The sequence below is a fragment of the Delphinapterus leucas genome, chromosome 15, assembly GCF_059928025.1.
Source record: "Delphinapterus leucas isolate spDelLeu-1000000601 "Yukka" chromosome 15, BTC_Dleu_Yukka2, whole genome shotgun sequence".
NCBI classification, from domain to species: Eukaryota; Metazoa; Chordata; class Mammalia; order Artiodactyla; family Monodontidae; genus Delphinapterus; species Delphinapterus leucas.
In genome coordinates, this window is record NC_143143.1 from 64,107,829 (window position 1) to 64,118,854 (window position 11,026).

General features: G+C 40.6%; 1 pseudogene; it reads right to left on the reverse strand.

The window, feature by feature from the left end:
* Positions 1–10,297: 10,297 nt before the first annotated feature.
* LOC111184428 (S-phase kinase-associated protein 1 pseudogene) lies at positions 10,298–10,818 on the reverse strand (annotated as a pseudogene).
* Positions 10,819–11,026: the final 208 nt, after the last annotated feature.

Here is an 11,026-nt window from a genome sequence, read left to right on the forward strand (position 1 = left end):
CTTAATTGCCCATTTTATAGCTTTTTTTTTAGAACCAGAATCCACTGAAGGTTGACAAAGTATTTTGGTTTTATATCTCTTTAGTTCTTCTGGTCTAGAACAGCAGTCACCCTCCTCTCCTTACTTTCCATGACTTTGATATTTTTGAAAAGACAAGGCCAATTGTCTTGAGGAATGTCTTACATTCTGTCATTAATTGTGGTGTTATTTAATTTATTCCTCTGCCTTTTATGATTCCTATATATTGGAAACTAGTTCTGAAGGTCTCATTATATTTGGGATAAGCAGTTTGGGCCAAAATACAGTGCTTCATAAGTCATGTCAGGTACTTCATATTGTACCACTTCTGTTGGCACATCATGCCAGGCTGTCCCTGTATAAGTGATGCTAATGTTGATCAATTGGTTAAGGTGGTGACTGACTGCCAGATCTCTCTTTTGGAAAAAGGATCTGTTTCCTCTTTGCAGTTATCATCTGTGGGGTGATACATTGTGATGGTGGAAACATCCTATTGTACAACAGCCTTTCACCAATGGTTTTGTTACTGAACCAAACTGGGTCCACCCACCTGCCATGCAGTAAAGCCAATCTACTGACACCGGGTTGTGGTGAAGGAAAGTCCAGTGTTTACTGTAGGGCACCAAGCAAGGAGAACCTGCAGCTTGAGCTCAAAAGACCTGAACTTCCTGATGGCTTTCAGGGAAGGGTTTTTAAAAACAACATTTAGAGTGAGGGTTGCAGCTTGTGGACTCTGATTGGTTGGTGGTGAGGTAACAGGGTGGTGTTTCAGAAATCTTAATCGTCAACTTTCTGCTTCCAACCAGTCTGAGGTCTAGTGCTTGTGGTCAGCACGTAGTCACCATCCTCCACCTGGGTGGGGTCTTAGTTTTTGCAGAACAGCTCAAAGATATGTCAGATTTTTACATATATTCCTTGAGGAGGAACTAGGACTCTGTTTTATTCCTGCATTGTTGTCATTACTTTTCTTGCTTAACTGCTTTTCCTTTGTTTCTGCATTCCCTCACTTCTCTCATCAGTAACTGTTTGGGTCTGCTCTTTGGAACTCAGGGAAGACCAAGGAGACTAAAGCCTTTTCTCTATAAGCAAGAAATGGGGGGACACAAAGGGACTTTTGTACCCAGGAAGGCCCTGCAGGGTCCTGCTTCGTTTTAATCCCCACTTTTCTTTGATACTCTTCAATCCTGAGGGGAACACGGACAAGAAAGGTAATAAAGTTTTGGTTAGAGAGGTTGATCATAAACTCAGTAAGGAACTCAGTTTAAGGGGACTCGGTTTCAGTTTTAGCAGCCACTGATTATCATTCATCAATCATTTCAGTGGGAGATGCAAAACGGTAATCAAATTTTTTTGATTCTGTCATTCTTTCTACATTTATTAGCATCACTCTTTTTTTTTAACATCTTTATTGGAGTATAATTGCTTTACAGTGTTGTGCTAGTCTCTGCTGTACAACAAAGTGAATCAGCTATATGCATACGTACATCCTCATATCCCCTCCCTCTTGCGTCTCCCTCCCACCCTCCTTATCCCACCCCTCTAGGTGGTTGCAAAGCACCGAGCTGATCTCCCTGTGCTATGTGGCTGCTTCCCACTAGCTATCTATTTTACATTTGGCAGTGTATATATGTCAATGCTACTCTCTCACTTCGTCCCAGCTTACCCTTCCCCCCTCCCCGTGTCCTCAAGTCCATTCTCTACGTCTGTGTCTTTATTCCTGTCCTGCCCCTAGGTTCATCATTTGTTTTTTTTTAGATTCCATACATATGTGTTAGCATACGGTATTGGTTTTTCTCTTTCTGACTTACTTCACTCTGTATGACAGACTCTAGGTCCATCCACCTCACTCAATTTCATTTCTTTTTATGGCTGAGTAATATTCCATTGTATATATGTGCCACATCTTTATCCATTCATCTGTCAATGGACACTTTGGTGGCTTCCATGTCCTGGCTATTGTAAATAGAGCTGCAATGAACATTTTGGTACATGACTTTTTTTGAATTATGGTTTTCTCAGGGTATATACCCAGTAGTGGGATTGCTGGGTCATATGGTAGTTCTATTTTTAGTGTTTTAAGGAACCTCCGTACTGTTCTCCATAGTGGCTGTATCAATTTACATTCCCACCAACAGTGCAAGAGGGTTCCCTTTTCTCCACACCCTCTCCAGCATTTATTGTTTGTAGATTTTTTGATGATGGCCATTCTGACGGGTGTGAGGTGATACCTCATTGCAGTTTGGATTTGCATTTCTCTAATGATTAGTGATGTCGAGCAACTTTTCATGTGTTTGTTGGCAATCTGTATATCTTCTTTGGAGAAATGTCTATTTAGGTCTTCTGCCCATTTTTGGATTGGGTTGTTTGTTTTTTTGATACTGAGCTGCATGATGAGCTACATGAGCTGCTTGTATATTTTGGAGATTAATCCTTTGTCAGTTGCTTCATTTGCAAATATTTTCTCCCATTCTGGGGGTTGTCTTTTCATCTTGTTTATGGTTTCCTTTGCTGGGCAAAAGCTTTTAAGTTTCATTAGGTCCCCTTTGTTTATTTACTTATTTATTTATTTATTTATTTTTAATTAATTAATTAATTTATTTTTGGCTGTGTTAGGTCTTTGTTGCTGGGCGCCAGCTTTCTCTAGTTGTGGCGAGCCGGGGCTACTCTTCATGGTGGTGCATGGACTTCTCATTGCAGTGGCTTTTCTTGTTGCGGAGCACAGGCTCTAGGCCCACAGGCTTCAGTAATTTTGGTACACAGGCTCAGTAGCTGTGGTGCACAGACTTAGTTGCTCTGCAGCATGTGGGCTCTTCCTGGACCAAGGCTCGAACCCACATCCCCTGCATTGGCAGGCGGATTCTCAACCACTGCGCCACCAGGGAAGCCCCCCTTTGTTTATTTTTGTTTTTATTTTCATTTCTCTAGGAGGTGGGTCAAAACGGATCTTGCTGTGATTTATGTTATACAGTGTTCTGCCTATGTTTTCCTCTAAGAGTTTTATAGTGTCTGGCCTTACATTTAGGTCTTTAATCCATTTTGAGTTTATTTTTGTATACGGTGTTCTAATTTCATTCTTTTACATGTAGCTGTCCAGTTTTCCCAGCACCACTTATTGAAGAGGCTGTCTTTTCTCTATTGTATATTCTTGCCTCCTTTATCAAAGATAAGGTGACCAAGGTGTGTGGGTTTATCTCTGGGCTTTCTATCCTGTTCCAAGTATCACTCTTCTACAAGGAAGAGTTTTCCTTTCTCCTAAGAATGAATTACAGGTCCTACTAAGAAAACAGGTGAAATGCTTAACTCTTTCCTTTTTTTTTTTGCGGTACGCCGGCCTCTCACTGTTGTGGCTTCTGCCGTTGCGGAGCACAGGCTCCGGACGCACAGGCTCAGCGGCCATGGCTCACGGGCCCAGCCGCTCCGCGGCATGTGGGATCTTCCCGGATCGGGGCACGAACCCGCGTCCCCTGCATCGGCAGGTGGACTCTCAACCACTGTACCACCAGGGAAGCCCATCTCTTTCCTTTTAATAACCAATAATTAGAGTAAAGAGCCAACATAATAGTCATCTCCTGGACTTCCCTGGTGGTGCAGTGGTTAAGACTCCGCTCTCCCAATGCAGGGCCCCGTGTTTGCTCCCTGGTCAGGGAACTAGATCCCACCTGCATGCCTCAACTAAGAGTTTGCCTGCCGCAAGTAAAGAGCACACATGCTGCAACTAAGACCTGCTGCAACCAAATAAATAAATAAAAAAAAAATATTTAAAAAACAATAATAAATAAACATTTAACTGCAATTACTTATTTAAAAAAATAGTCATTTCCAACAGTGGCAAGTGAGTTCTACATCTCTCTGTGTTATTTTATAAACTCATAGATTTTTATTTATTCAATGTTTTATAATTAATTACATTCATTTTTTATTGTTAATACTCACATTGTCCCAAATTTAGTCAGTAAAAGCCTCTTCGAGCTGTTTTTTGTTTCCTATTGACACACTCTTATTAATCCTGAGTGCATTCATATTTTTTGGCATAACAAGATGTTCCAGACTCTGCTTATAGTTTTCCTCTGCAAGCTCTAGAATCAGCCATTTCTCCAAAGAGCCCAGGCCAATTTTAAAGAATAAGATTTGGGCTCAAGTTATGCTCATCGCTACTGACTTATAATTACTTCCAGGCCCTCCTGTTCATTGGGTAAATCTAGGAATGAATATATATGTAATCGTGAGGTTATATATTTTTTCCAACTCATAAATGTTTTTTCTGAACTTCTTTGACTTTATATTCAGATCTCTTTTCCCTTTTATGAAAAATTTTGATTCCTAATAGTAACATATTTACTTATTTGCTTTATCCTACATGATACATGCAATAGTTCCAAAATTACCACACCAATATTAATTTTTTTATATATATTGTTATATAAACAACAAGGTCCTACTGTATAGCACCAGGAACTATGTATATTCAACATCCTGCAATAAACCATAATGGAAAAGAATATGAAAAAAAAAGTAACTGAATCACTTTGCTGTAAGCAGAAATGAACAACATTGTAAATCAACCATACTTCTACTGAAAAAAAAAAAGAATGAAAAAGAGGACAGACTTCAGATCCTATAGATTTGAGAAAAGAAAAAAACATAGTGACAATGGAAATACTAGGTGAAGTTTTGGTCCTCAGAATTTGTGGTCTCAGAGAGTTCAAGGACGGAAGGGAGGAGGTGGTAAAGGAAAATTGAGGGTTCAGACTTGGTGCGCAGATATGACCCTGGGAGACCAAGGTCACTGGAAATGAGACCAAGGAAGGCTCTCATGTTGAACCAATCATTCTAGAAGGATGACAGGAGTAGAAGTGAGAAGTAAGACAATCAGTCTTTCCACAGGGGAGGAAACAGAGGTCAGAGATGATGAGGAACATTCTCAAGGTCATATAGTGATCTTGGCATTGAGGCTGGGATTTGAAGCCAGCTCTACCTAACCTCAGAGCCTGGGTCAAACTATTATTCTACTGTTGAATCAGTGAGTTCAGCCTCTGGGGATGGGTCTCTGAGGTGCTTCTGTCTCTTCTCCTGTACCAGGCCACCTCATGCCAACGACTGAATGGGTTACCCCAGTCACCTGCCCCCATCATCTCTGAATCCTGCATTCTTCCCTCTGTAGTGGACTTCTCCTCACCTTTAGCTGGCTGTCTCCAGAATTTGTTCTACCCTGGTAGCTGAGTCTATAGTTCTAGATCCTGCTGTTCATGGCCTAGTCTGTCTCATGGCTACACCGTCTTCTTACATGGACTGTAGGAGAAATGATAGTGATAATGAAAATAACAACACCTGTTTCTATTACCTTTGTCAAGCATCCACTCTATGCCAAGCTTGGCATATATCTTCTCTCATTTGGTCCTCACGACATCTCATTATTGTCCCCATTTTACAGATGAGAGCACTGGGACTCGGAGAGATTACATCACTTGTCCAGGACCACACAGCTGGGATGTTGCAGAGCTGGAGTCAATCCAGAATATTTCTGGCTTTCACAGTCCTTGTCCTTTGCAAATCATGAAAATTAAATAAGATATTGGACAAGACAGCCTTTGTACCAGTATAGCACAGTCTCATTAATCTCTGGGGGTGTCTTACCTGCATTCCAGAACTAGTCCTGCCAGCTGCCATGTGACCTTATCATTGCTAACCCTAAGTGAGTAGGCCCTTACAGTGTTCCTGGCATCTGGACTAGCCCTTTACACACATGATTTCACATACATGTCCACACACCCCTAAATAAATAAACATATGTATAAAAATATAAATAAAATATTGTTTCTATTTCACAAATGAGGCATAGAGGAGTGAGGGTAGTAGCTGCTGGTAGAACCCAGAGCTCAGGGTTGGCAGAGAAAGCTGTAGTGTCTGTTCCCTGCAACAGTGACCCTGGCATCTCTCCTGGCTGGAATCCTCAGGGTGATTTTTGAGAGTTGTTCCTAACAGTACACAGCCCCCAGGTCTGGTGTTCAGGCTCTTATGGAGATTCTATGAGCCACCCAACATCTTTTAATAAATTTCTTTTCTGCTCAAACTCAGGAGAATTGGTTTGTTTTTTGTTTTTTTTTTTTAAGATGTTGGGGGTAGGAGTTTATTAATTTATTTGTTTATTTTTGCTGTGTTGGGTCTTCGTTTCTGCGCGAGGGCTTTCTCCAGTTGCGGCAAGCGGGGGCCACTCTTCATCGCGGTGCGCAGGCCTCTCACTATCGCGGCCTCTCTTGTTGCGGAGCACAGGCTCCAGACGCGCAGGCTCAGTAGTTGTGGCTCACGGGCCCAGTTGCTCCGTGGCACGTGGGATCCTCCCAGGCCAGGGCTCGAACCTGTGTCCCCTGCATTAGCAAGCAGACTCTCAACCACCGCGCCACCAGGGAAGCCCCAGTTTTGTTTTTTTTTTTGCAGTTAAGAATCCCGATTGATACACCCTACAACCCTATCAGGTATCTGTATCATTTGTATTATTTTAAAATTATTTTTGAGTTATTTAATTTTTTAAAGTAATGATATAGGCACTTGTGAATCCACCACCCTACAGCAAAATGCAGAGCCTTGACAATAGCCTGCATCTAACACTATACCCTCCTCCCCACCCAACTCTTTTCCTGACCAAGGTAACCATCTTGAATATTATGCTCATCATTCCCTCTCTTTTTTATTTTTAAAAATGCCTATTGAATTATAACATGTATATGTAGTAAAATCACAAATATTAAGTGTACAATTCAAACTTATATGTGTGTATGTACAGATTTTTGTGTAACCAGATCAACATATAGAACATTTCCCATGCCTCAGAAGGCTCCCTCATGAGGGAGGCTCCCCTCCCCGCTAATTCTTCCTGCTCTAGGGTAACCAGTATTCTTATCCCTATCATCTTATGTTTGTTTTGCCTGTTCTTAAACATTAAAAAAAGTACACTTCTCCTGATGGGTACTCTTTTTTGTCTGGCTTCTGTCACTCATTGTTATGTTTGTGCAATTCATCTATGCTTTTACCTGTGGTAATGGTTTGTTCTTTTTATTACTATATGTATAAACATAGCATAATTAATTTTATTAATTCTCCTATTGATAGCATTGGGGTTGTTCCCTTACTTTTTTTTTTTGTTCCCTTACTTTTCTTGGTATATTGCTTTATTTCATCTATATGTATTTCTAAAAGTATCATTTCCATGTTTACAACTGAGGGAACGGAAGCTCAGAGAAGTTAGGTGACTTGCCTGAGGTCACACAGCAAATAAGCAGCAAAATCAGGTTGACTCCACATTCCTGAACTCTACACCTCAACTGCAAAGGAGTGGGAGAAAGCTCTTCCTCCTTCCACTCTCTGGGACTGAGGGATGGCCCTGGGTGTCCAAAAGACCCAGGTGGCCTGACCATCCCTGGAGGCAGCAGGATTGTATGCAGCCTGCTGGCTGGGAACCCTGTGCTTGTGACATGAGCCCATTCTGACCCTCCTAGGCAGCAGTCACAAATACCAGACAACTTTCATGACCACTGTGCTGCGCAGTGTCTGGAAGGCTCAGGGATCAGGGCTCAGCCTCTGTCCCTCTCTAGCCTCAGGCCAGGCTGAGTGAGGTGTGGAGCCACCAGACAGGCAGGCCCAGGCTGGCAGCTGTGATGGATGACCCTGGGCTGGCTCCCAGCCACACTTGTCCACACCCTACCTTAGTACTTTGTCCTTGTCTGTATACACTCTGTGATGAGACTTACTCATATTTTTCTTTAAATCAACCCACTTTTAAAAAAACTTAAAGATTTTAGTTAATTCTTTAAAAATTTTTTAATTTAAAAAATTTCAAATAGCTAATATAGGTATCTGATACATTATTTAAAAAGTATGAAAATGTTTTCCTCCTACTTTGTCCCCCAGCCACTCAATTTCTTTAAGAGATATACAATCTTATTCTCTTCCTTTGTGTCATCCAGAGATGTACTATGCATATACAAGCAAATGAATATGTAATCTATTCATTTTTATTTTTGACCAAATGCTTAGACCTTATTTCCTAAATAAATTGGAGATGGTTTCATATCAGTACATGTAGATCTGCCTTGCTCCTTTTCTTTTCTTTTTTTTTTAAGGCTAGCATAATTTTCTAGTACCGTAATTTATCTTACCCCCTACTGATGGACTTTGTCCTTATTCCAATCTTTTCCTATTACAAACAATGTTACGATGGATCACATGTTCATCTGCTATTTTGCTCATTGCCTATTTATCTAAAGGATAAATTCTTAGACATGGAACTGCTGGAACAAGTGGTGTATGTGTTTTTTAAAACAACTTTATAAAAAGTATAATTGACATACCATAAAATCTACAATTCAATGATTTGTAGTAAATTTATTGTTTTTCAATCATTATCATAAACTATTTTTAGAACATTTTCATCACTCTAATAAGACCCCTCACGGTCATTTACATGAGTTAATTCCCATTCCTACCTCCTGTTCCAGGCAACCACTCATCTACCTTCTGTTTCTATAAATTTGCCTTTTCTGGACATTTCAAATACATGGAATTAAATATACAATATGTGACCTTCTGTGTCTGGATTCTTTCCTTTAGCTTAATGGTTTTCAGGTTCATTCATGACATAGCATGTATCAATAGCTCATTCCTTTTTATTACTGAATAGTATTCCATTGTATGGATATGGCACGTTTTTAAAATTCATTCTTCAATTGATTGACATTTAAGTTTCTTCCCCCCACTTTTTGGCTATTATGAATAACGCTGATGTGAACAGTCACATGCAAGTCATTGGCATTCATTTTTTTCATTTTTCTTGGGTAGATACATAGAAGTGGAATTGTTGGGTCATATATGTAGAAGTGGCATTGTTGGGCCATATGATAAATATATGCTTAGCTTTTTAAGAAACCAACAGACTGTTTTCCAAAGTGGCTGTACCATTTTACACTTCTACCAGCAAAGTATGAGACTTCCTGTTTCTCCACATTCTTGCCAACTTTGTTATTGTCTGTTTTTGTTTTTTAAATAACCACTCTAGTGGGTATAAAATGGCATCTTATTTTGTTTTTCACTAATGGCTAACGATGTCGGGCATCTTTTCATGTGCTTATTCCTGTACTTTCTTTAGTGAAATGTGTTCATATCTATTGCCCCTTTTTATTTTTTAATTAAAATGTTTTTTAAATTTTATTTATTTATTTATTTATTTTTGGCTGCGTTGGGTCTTTGTTGCTGCACAGGGGCTTTCTCTAGTTGCAGTGAGTGGGGGCTACTCTTCATTGCGGTGCACAGGTTTCTGTTTGTGGTGGCTTCTCTTGTTGTGGAGCACGGGCTCTAGGTGCATGGGATTCAGTAGTTGTGGCTCACCGGCTCTAGAGCGCAGTCTCAGCAGCTGTGGCACACCGGCTTAGTTGCTCCATAGCATGCGGGAACTTCCCAGACCAGGGCTCAAACCCATGTCCCCTGCATTGGCAGGCAGATTCTTAACCAATGCACCACCAGGGAAGGCCTTATTGTCCCTTTTTAAATGGGGTTGTTTGTCTTCTTATTATCAAGTTTTAAGAGATTTTTGTATGGAGGGTGTTGGGGGAGGGATGGATTGGGAGTTGGGGATTAGCAGATGCAAACTATTATATAGAGAATGGATAAACAAGCTTCCACTGTATAGCACAGGGAACTATATTTAATACCCTGTGATAGACCATAATAGAAAATAATATGAAAAGGAATGCATATATATGTATAACTGAATCACTTTGCTGTACAGGAGAAATTAATGCAACATTGTAAATCAACTATACTTCAATAAAATAAAATTTTTAAAAATTACCATACCAAATTCTACCAAAATAGTTACCTATGAAATAATATGATGTCTGGCATTTGCTTCAAAAGAAGCCATCGGCAGAGGTAATAGATGAAAGCTATTGTTAATGAGTTGCTATTTGAAGCTGGGTGAAGCTGGAAATCCATTATACTATTTTCTTTTCTTTTATGTATCTTTGAAATTTTTCATAATGAAAAGTTTTTGTTGTTTTCTATTTCAGACAAATTTTTGCAAGTTGTTTTATTTACAATGCCAACTTTTTGTGTGTGTGTGTGTTTTTTTTTTTTTTTTTCGGTACGCGGGCCTCTCACCGCCGTGGCCTCTCCTGTTGCGGAGCACAGGCTCCGGACGCGCAGGCTCAGCGGCCATGGCTCACGGGCCCAGCCGCTCCGCGGCATGTGGGATCCTCGTGGACCGGGGCACGAACCCGTGTCCCCTGCATCAGCAGGCGGACTCTCAACCACTGCACCACCAGGGAAGCCCTGTAAAATCATTTTTGATACTGAATGTCTTTCGAATCTCCTCAGGAATTTTCCCCTTGATCATACTGGCAACAGTCTTGCAGGTAAAATCAAGCAAACCTTTGGTGTCTAAGTAGTTTGCTGCCAGTATAAGCTCAAAAAGTGTTCCTTGGTCAACTTTCAGGAATTCTTGATCCCAAACAGGGATATCATCTGTTCGATTTTCTTTGCTCTCATCATCCTCAGGAGGAGGAGGATCATCCTTGTGGTGGGTGCACCACTGAATGACCTTTTTTAATATTGCTGCATTAACATTTGGCTAGGGGACTGGATCATCATCTCCTCCATCATCCATTCCCAAATTTTCCAACGTGGTCTTAATAGTCACAGATTGTTTTGCAATTTCAACATCAACTTCAAATATCTCTCCATCACAACTCTGCAACTTAATTGAAGGCATGGTGTTAGGATTCAAGGAGATGGCAGGCCAGAGGCTAATGAGAGCAGGGCGGCGTCTGCAAAAAGAAAAACACAAAAGCTGAGAACAAGGCCAACACCTGTTTTGTTTTTTTTTAATTAATTAATTTATTTGTTTTTATTTTTGGCTGTGTTCGGTCTTCGTTGCTGTGCGCAGGCTTTCTCTAGTTGCAGCGAGCGGGGACTGCTCTACATTGCAGTGCGTGGGCTTCTCATTGTCGTGGCTTCTCTT